Source organism: Oncorhynchus kisutch, linkage group LG1 (genome assembly GCF_002021735.2).
Source record: "Oncorhynchus kisutch isolate 150728-3 linkage group LG1, Okis_V2, whole genome shotgun sequence".
In the NCBI taxonomy this organism is placed as follows: domain Eukaryota; kingdom Metazoa; phylum Chordata; class Actinopteri; order Salmoniformes; family Salmonidae; genus Oncorhynchus; species Oncorhynchus kisutch.
In genome coordinates this window covers 22,949,576-22,957,939 of record NC_034174.2, presented here as the reverse complement: position 1 = coordinate 22,957,939, position 8,364 = coordinate 22,949,576, and positions in this window count along the sequence as shown.

Below are 8,364 nucleotides of genomic sequence, written 5' to 3'. Positions count from 1 at the left end.
CAGGACCAGCAGAAACACCAGCCCCGACATTAGGTGCACGTACTACAGGAACAGCCATGGAAGCTCTATCCTTCCACACTGTAGTTCTAGCAATCTGTCTTACAGCCTCTGCATATGATACATCATGACTAATTATATATCTCTGAGTCTGTCTAGCCTCTCTCTGCACCTGGCATCCACCAAATGCTGTACTATGCCTCCCCACCCCACAATTACAACACTTAACCTTCACATTACTCCCACATTCACCTTAATCATGTTCCCCTCCACACTTGGCACATCTTTTCCTTCCTTTACATTGAGCAGCTACATGTCCAATTATTTTGCATTTAAAACACTGCAATGGGAAAGGGACAAATGCTCTGACATTGAAACTAAGGAATCCTATCTGTACTTTTCCAAGCACAACCTTCTCACACCTCAGCAGCACTGATAGGCTTTCATTTATTAGAACTTCTTTCCTACTGATCAACCTGGCCTCAATCACTCTTTCTCCCTTCATATTTTTTTTAATGCCTCACTCTCCATACCATCAGACCTGACCCCCATATTGTTCGCATTCTAGCACAGCTGTTACTTCACCAACCTTTTCTCAATTTCAGGCAAAATGGTTGATGCTCAGGAATCGCTGAGAGTAGTGCGTTTGCAGAAGAGGAGAAGACTTGTAACGCTGAAAACAGTTTGTTAAATGTTCTTTGTCTCATCAAAAACATGACATGGCTTGTCCGGGTTTGAGTGTGAGTGAGGGCTTTACAACGCGCTCGGGTTGGATATGGCAGCGAGTAGTGTGGACGAAATGGAGGAAATTGAGAAAAAGTTGGTGAAGCAACAGCTGTGCTGGAATGCGAACAATATGGGTGTCTGTTCTGATGATATGGAGCGGGAGGATGAGTGTCAATGACCTGAATAGTCAGTAGTGGAAAGACATAGGAAGAAAAGAGGTCATGAAACTAAAAGCATTGAAGAGTCTACTAAAGAAAGCATAAAGAGGCCAAGGTAGGATGCAAGAGTAAAGATGTGTTGGTGTAGAAAGTGGTGAGTGTTTGATGAGACCACAGGGCCTCATTTCAAATCAAACTAGTCCGGTTCATTGGAAAAGGTAGATTGCTAATATTTTGTGGTAGTCAGGCTCAGCAAGGGAAGATTCTGCAAATGGAAAAGATTCATGGGAAGAAGATTAAAAACCAACACCCTGGTGCTTATGCTAGGTTGATGGGAGTCATCACTGGGGGTCAGAATATCTACAGCATGTCCATAGATAATATTAAAGAAAATGTGAAGGGAGGAAGAGTGATTGAGGCCAAAAGGTTGATCAGTAGAGAAGAGGGTCAAAGAAGGGACATAGTGCAGCATTTGGTGGATGCCAGTTGCAGAGAGAGGCTAGAGGCTCAGAAATATAAAAGCAGTCATAATGTATCGTATGCAGAGGTTGTAACACAGATTGGTGGAACTACAGTGCGGTCTGATGGCGCTTCCATTGCTGCTCCTGTACTAAGTGAACCTACTGTCGGAGCTGGGGCTTCTGCTAGTCCTGGCATGGTTTCCAGACCTGTTCATAAATCTTGCGATCATGAATGTGCTGTGTAAAAAGACAATTTGACAGTAACATCTGTTACCCCCAATAACTATTTTGCCATATCCACTATAACCTTCAACCTGTCATTTCTGAGTTCCATAACCTGAGTCGTGTTGTTAACCTTACCAATGAAAGCTAGGAAGTTAACTTTGACTATCAATGGTTGTTGACATGCTAAATAATTCTAAGGGTGGATTGTTTCAGCATGATATAGATCAACTGTAATGGATTGGGGGGGGAGTAGAAGTTAGTAGGGATTTATTTGGTTTTTAATTGTATTTTCGTAGTGGTACAGAATTTGGCAGACCACGATTGATCGCACACTCCAGAACAGTAGGTGGCGACATGCACCTTACACGTTTGTTTGCGGACCACCATGATATCATATAAGAAGAAGGGCGTAAACTGGTCCAAAGATGCTGTTCAGAAGAAAAAAACGGCAGAGGGAGCCATTGTCCTTTTCTTTTTTTTTGCAAAACGTCTCTCTCCAGTAACACACAAATCTGTGTGTAGCTTGTAGCTACAACCTAACTTTACTTGTGAATGACCAGAATATAGATGGAATGTGTACGACCCCTCCCTATCGTCCCCACTTACTTCAAGATAGCTGTCATGGATGGCATTGTTCCTGTACCCAATCACAGCCTAGGCAGCCGATAATGCAGATCTAGCATTCCCGTTCGTGGACCGGTTCTTACATAAAGCATTAAGGCTGCAAAGGCAGCATGGAGCATCGTCCAAAACATACATCTCGTTCTCATAAAACACGTTTGAATTTTCGAACTAGTTTTCATTGGGAAGGCAGAAGACAGAACACAAAATCCTACTAATTACTGCACGTGCTTAATTACATCACTATTGTTTTGAGCCGACTACGCCGTTGGTTTTGAACAGGGCACCTGGTTTATGCCCGGGTGGCAGCCCGGCTCCAAATCGAATGAAATCCATTTTTAACGGATGCAAAACACGCCTACACAGGCGCCCGGGAGGGCCGGGAGGGGTTTTGAGGGGTCTCAATGACCACTCAAAACCCTCCCACAAAGCCTGAAAACTAGTCCAATTTTATTTCTTACATTTATCCAACAGGTGTCTCTATAATGACAATCTAGATACAACTGGTAAAATTGCTTTACCTTGCTCTCTGCATTTCTCCCTTTGTTATGGTTCGTCACACCAATTGATTTATTCTGAACTATGGTGATTGATAGTAAATGGTTTTAAGACATAGGCCTATGTTTTCTTTAGAAAACATTATTGTGAAATTGTGTTAACACTATGTTAAAATTGTGTTATAGTGTTAATACAAGTCACATTGTTCTAAAATAATCATATTATAAACTGGAGTATAAAAATCGAAAGGCCCCAACAGTTTTTGGCTTCTTTTATATATTTCCAAGGGTTTATAACATGGCTTTTGATGATCCTTGGTTGGGGTCTGAGCAGATTATTTGTTGCGATTGCAAATGTAAACAAAATGGTGGTCCGATAGTACAGGATTATGAGGAAAAACATTTAGTTCCGAAATATTTATTCCACGGGACAAAGCTAGATCCAGGGTATGACTGTGGCAATGAGTGGGTCTCGAGACATGTTGGACAAAATCCACTGAGTCGATGATGGCCCCGAAAGCCTTTTGGAGTGGGTCTGTGGACTTTTCCATGTGAATATTAAAGTCACCAAAAATAGAATATTATCTGCCATAACTACATGTACTACAAACCTGTTCACCCATGACTGCGTGCCACACATGAGTCCAACTCAATCATCAAGTTTGCTGACGACACGTCAGTGATAGGCCTGATTACCAACAACGACAAGTAAGCATACAGGGAGGTTAGAGCACTGGCAGAGTGGTGCTATGAAAATAATCTCTCCCTAAATGTCAACAAAACAAAGGAGTTGATCGTGGATGATAGGAGACAGAAGAGGGAGCACAACCCCATCTTCATCGACGGGGCTGCAGTGGATAGGGTCAAAAGAGTCAAGTTCCTCAGCGTGCACATCACTGAGGTCCTAAAATGGTCTCACCACACTGACACCATGGTGAAGAAACTGCAACAGCGCCTCTACAACCTCAGGTGGCTGAAGAAATTTGGCATGGCCCCCTGAGCCACTGAGTGTTCAATTGGCTGCTGTCTGACAGGCAGAGACAGTACAGGTGTATCAGAGCCAAAAAACCGTTGAACAGCCATCACTAGCCGTCTACCAAGTGATGCACGCTCACTTACACAGAACACAAACACAAGCCAGGCACACACCTGTATAACCGTGGGAAGTAGGGGTGCTGAGGGTGTAGATGAAGGGGTTTAAAGAAGGATTTTTAAGCCATGAAACAATTGAGACATGGATTGTGTGCATGCCATTCAGAGGGTGAATGGGTAAGACAAAATATTTAAGTGCCTTTGAACAGGGTATGGTTGTCGATGTCAGGCGCACCGGTTTGTGTCAAGAACTGCAACACTGCTTGTTTTTTCACACTCAACAGGTTGGACATCCTGCCAACCTGACACAACTGTGGGATTCAACATGGGCCACCATCCCTGTGGAACGCTTTCCACACCTTGTAGTCCATGCCCGACGAATTGAGGCTGTTATGAGGGCAGCTCTACATACAGCTTTTGTCATTGCTGTTCTGAACCCACTGCTCCCAGGTTGTTGTGACGTCGCCAAGTTTGCCTTCCCCGTCCACTGCCCTGTATGGAGGTCACATGTGTCATTTTCCAGTCTGCCATGTACTGAGATTGCTATCCAAACATGCATGGCTTGAAATGCGGTCACCGGTCAAATGTGTGTAGCAAGCACTGCCACAGCAGCATAACATTTGATTAACACTAGAAAACACTTGATTTACATCATCATCAACATTTGGTCTGGTTGGCTGATAGCCTATGAGCAGCAGCACTTCATAATGTCTTTCCTTATAGAATCATAGCCATAGGAAGGGTGCTGGAGGTGCTGCAACACCCCTGATAAATTGAAATATATTTTACCCCTGATCAATTGAAATAGATTTTACCGCTGATCAATTGAAATACATTTTACCCCTGATCAATTGAAATACATTTTACCCCTGATCAATTGAAATACATTTTACCCCTGATCAATTGAAATACATTTGCCAAAGGTAAAGAATTACTGCTTTGTGTTCAGAAATAAAATAAATAATTCAGAATAGCCTACGACACCATGAGTGAAAAAAATTGACTAGCTGCAGATTATGTGTAGCCTACATTCGGCAATGCGCGGCAAATCTGTCAGTGGGTATGACTGTGGCAATGCAGACAAAACAGGTCTTTCGCAATATTTCAAATACAATTGCGGAAAAACACAGGTTGGAAAGCAAGCGAGTGAGCTGCGCATCTTTGGGTGAGTCAGTGAAACTGGAAAGATTGTTTAGGACTATAATGTCCTCCTCATATTGTACAATGTTTCTCTACACCCCCCCCCCCCCCCAGAAATAAATAGGCCTTTGCTACAGAGGCAGTTAGTGCCCACCGGTCACACACTGGTTGAATCAACGTTGTTTCCACGTCATCTCAATTAAATTAAGTTGAACCAACACTGAATTGACATCTTTGCCCAGTGGGGTTATGAATTGAGATATTAATGATGAAACTCCATTTAATTTTTCAAGGGTGGGATGGGGTTATTTCATTTTGAGCACCTGCTTCCTGAAAGGTCTGTGCATGGCCCTGACACAAGCTATCACACACACACGCCTCATACTCACAAATGCACTTGCATATACACTCACAGAGCAAAACCTCAGTATTGAGGAGTAGTGAACTACATTCAACTATACTGAACAAAAATATAAATGCAACATGCAACAATTTCAAAGATTTTACTGAGTTACAATTAATATAAGGAAATCAGTCAATTTAAATTAATTAATTAGGCCCTAATCTATGGATTTCACATAACTGGGCAGGGATGCAGCTATGGGTGGGCCTGGGAGGGCATATGCCCACCCACTTTGCAGCCAGGCCCATCCAATGGGGAGGCAGGCCCTGCCAATCAGAATTAGTTTTTTCCCACAAAAGGGTTGTATTACAGACAGAAATACTTATCAGCTCATGAAACATGGGACCAACACTTTAAATGTTGTTTATATTTTGTTCAGTGTACATTTACTTTTGATACTTAAGTATATTTCAAACCAAAATACATGTAGACTTTTACTCAAGTAGTATTTGACTGGGTGACTCAGTATCTTTACTTTTACTCAAGGATGACAATTTGATACTTTTCCCACCACTTGTTAAAAGGGCAGTGCCAGAGGACCTGAGGGACCTACTAGGTACATAACTTACAAGAATGTCTGACATGTATTGGGGTGCACAATTAAAAAACAGTATAATAATCTTAAAATTCATTCTAAAACTCTCAGGCACCAGTGCAGAGACCTTAAAACGGTGTAATGTGTGCTCTCCGTTTGGTCTTGGTCAGTACCTGTGCTGTTGTATTCTGTATATTTTACAGCTGACCAATGGCTTTCTTGCGTAGACCAGACAGGATAGTATTACAGTAGTCAAGCCTGCTTGTCATAAAAGCATGGATGAGTCTCTTTGTCTCAGCCTGAGAGAGAAACGGCAGCACCTTGGCAATGTTCCTCAGGTGGTTAAAAGCTATTTTGGTCACATTCCTAATGTGTGATTCAAATTAGAGTTCAGAATCTAAAATAACACTTAGGTTTTTTACCTGGTGTTTTATCTTTATTGCCTGTGTATTAAAATGTGCGGCCAGATTCTCTCTCTGTGATTTCGCTCCAACAATAAGTACCTAGGTCTTGTCTTGATTTAGCTGGAGGAAGTTGTGAGCCATTCAAGTATTTAAACCACTAATACAGTCTAATAATTTATCTGTGGAGCAAAAATCCTCTGGTGACACAGACATTTTAAGTTGTCTATCATCAGCGTAGCAGTGAAAATCCATTTCTGATACCAAGAGGTAACATAGAAACTGAACAGTACCGGACCCAAAATTGAATGCCACATGTGATATGCATTTTCTCTGAGTTATGTTGACCAAGGGTGACAAAATAAACTCTTGACCGGTTAAAAAGGTCTTAAACCAATTTAGAACTCAGCCGGAGAGGCCAACCCACCTCTACAGTCTGTCCAGAAGGACATCATGGTCAACCGTGTCGAATGTAAGACTTAAATCCAAGAGAACAGAGAGATGTTTGGCATCTGTGTTGGCTCTAAGATCGTTTACCACTTTAACTAAGGCTGTCTCTGCACTGTGGTATGCACAGAAAACAGAGTGGAATTTTTCAAAAATACAGTTGACATTGAATTTTTTTATTTTTGAAAACCAATTTCTCCATAATTTTGCTTAAGAATGGAAGGTTGGATGTTGGCCGAAAATTGCTAAAAGCTCAACAATCTAGATTACTTTTCTTCAGACGGGGTTTCAGCATAGCAATTTTTAGTGCAGTGGGGAAAGTTAAAAAAATAAAATTATAATAATATTTCACCTTTATTTAACCAGGTAGGCTAGTTGAGAACAAGTTCTCATTTGCAACTGCGACCTGGCCAAGATAAAGCAAGATAAACAAACATACAGTCAATAATACAGTAGAAAAAGTCTATATACAGTGTGTGCTAATGAGGTAGGATAAGGGAGGAAAGGCAATAAATAGGCCATGGTGGCAAAATAATTACAATATAGCAGTTAAACACTGGAAGGATGTGCAAGTAGAGATACTGGGGTGCAAAGGAGAAAGATAAATAAATACAGTATGGGGATGAGGTAGTTGGATGGGTTATTTACAGATGGGCTATGTACAGGTCCAGTGATCTGCTCTGACAGCTGGTGCTTAAAGCTAGTGAGGGAGATATGAGTCTCCAGCTTCAGTGATTGTTGCAGTTTGTTCCAGTCATTGGCAATAGAGAACTGGAAGGAAAGGCGGTCAAATGAAGAATTGGCTTTGGGGGTGACCAGTGAGATATACCTGCTGGAGTGCGTGCTACGGGTAGGTGCTGCTATGGTGACCAGTGAGCTGAGATAAGGTGGGGCTTTACCTAGCAGAGACTTGTAGATGACCTGGAGCCAGTGGGTTTGGCAACGAGTATGAAGCGAGGGTCAGCCAACGAGAGTGTACAGGTCGCAATGGTGGGTAGTATATGGGGATTTGGTGACAAAACGGATGGCACTGTGATAGACTGCATCCAATTTGTTGAGTAGAGTGTTGGAGGCAATTTTTTAAATGGCATCGCCGAAGGTGAGGATCGGTAGGATGGTCAGTTTTATGAGGGTATGTTTGGCAGCATGAGTGAAGGGTGCTTTGTTGCGAAATAGGAAGCCAATTCTAGATTTAATTTTGGATTGGAGATGCTTAATTTGAGTCTGGAAGAAGAGTTTACAGTCTAGCCAGACACCTAGGTATTTGTAGTTGTCCACATATTCTAAGTCAGAACCGTCCAGAGTAGTGATGCTGGACGGGGCGGGCAGTGATATGTTGAAGAGCATGCATTTAGTTTTATTTGTATTTAAGAGCAGTTGGAGGCCACGGAAGGAGAGTTGTATGGCATTGAAGCTTGTCTGGAGGTTAGTTAACACAGTGTCCAAAGAAGGTCCAGAGGTATACAGAATGGTGTCATCTGTAAAAAGTGCCTGTGAACAGGGAGTGATTAACAATAGCTTGCACTTCTTCAGATATGCAAATAAAAACAATTTTGAAGAAGATGGTGGGGATAGGATTGTGAAGGCAGGTAGAAGGCTTAAATTATGATATCACTTTCATTAGCATGTCTGTGGCAACCAGGGAAAAATAAATCCATTGT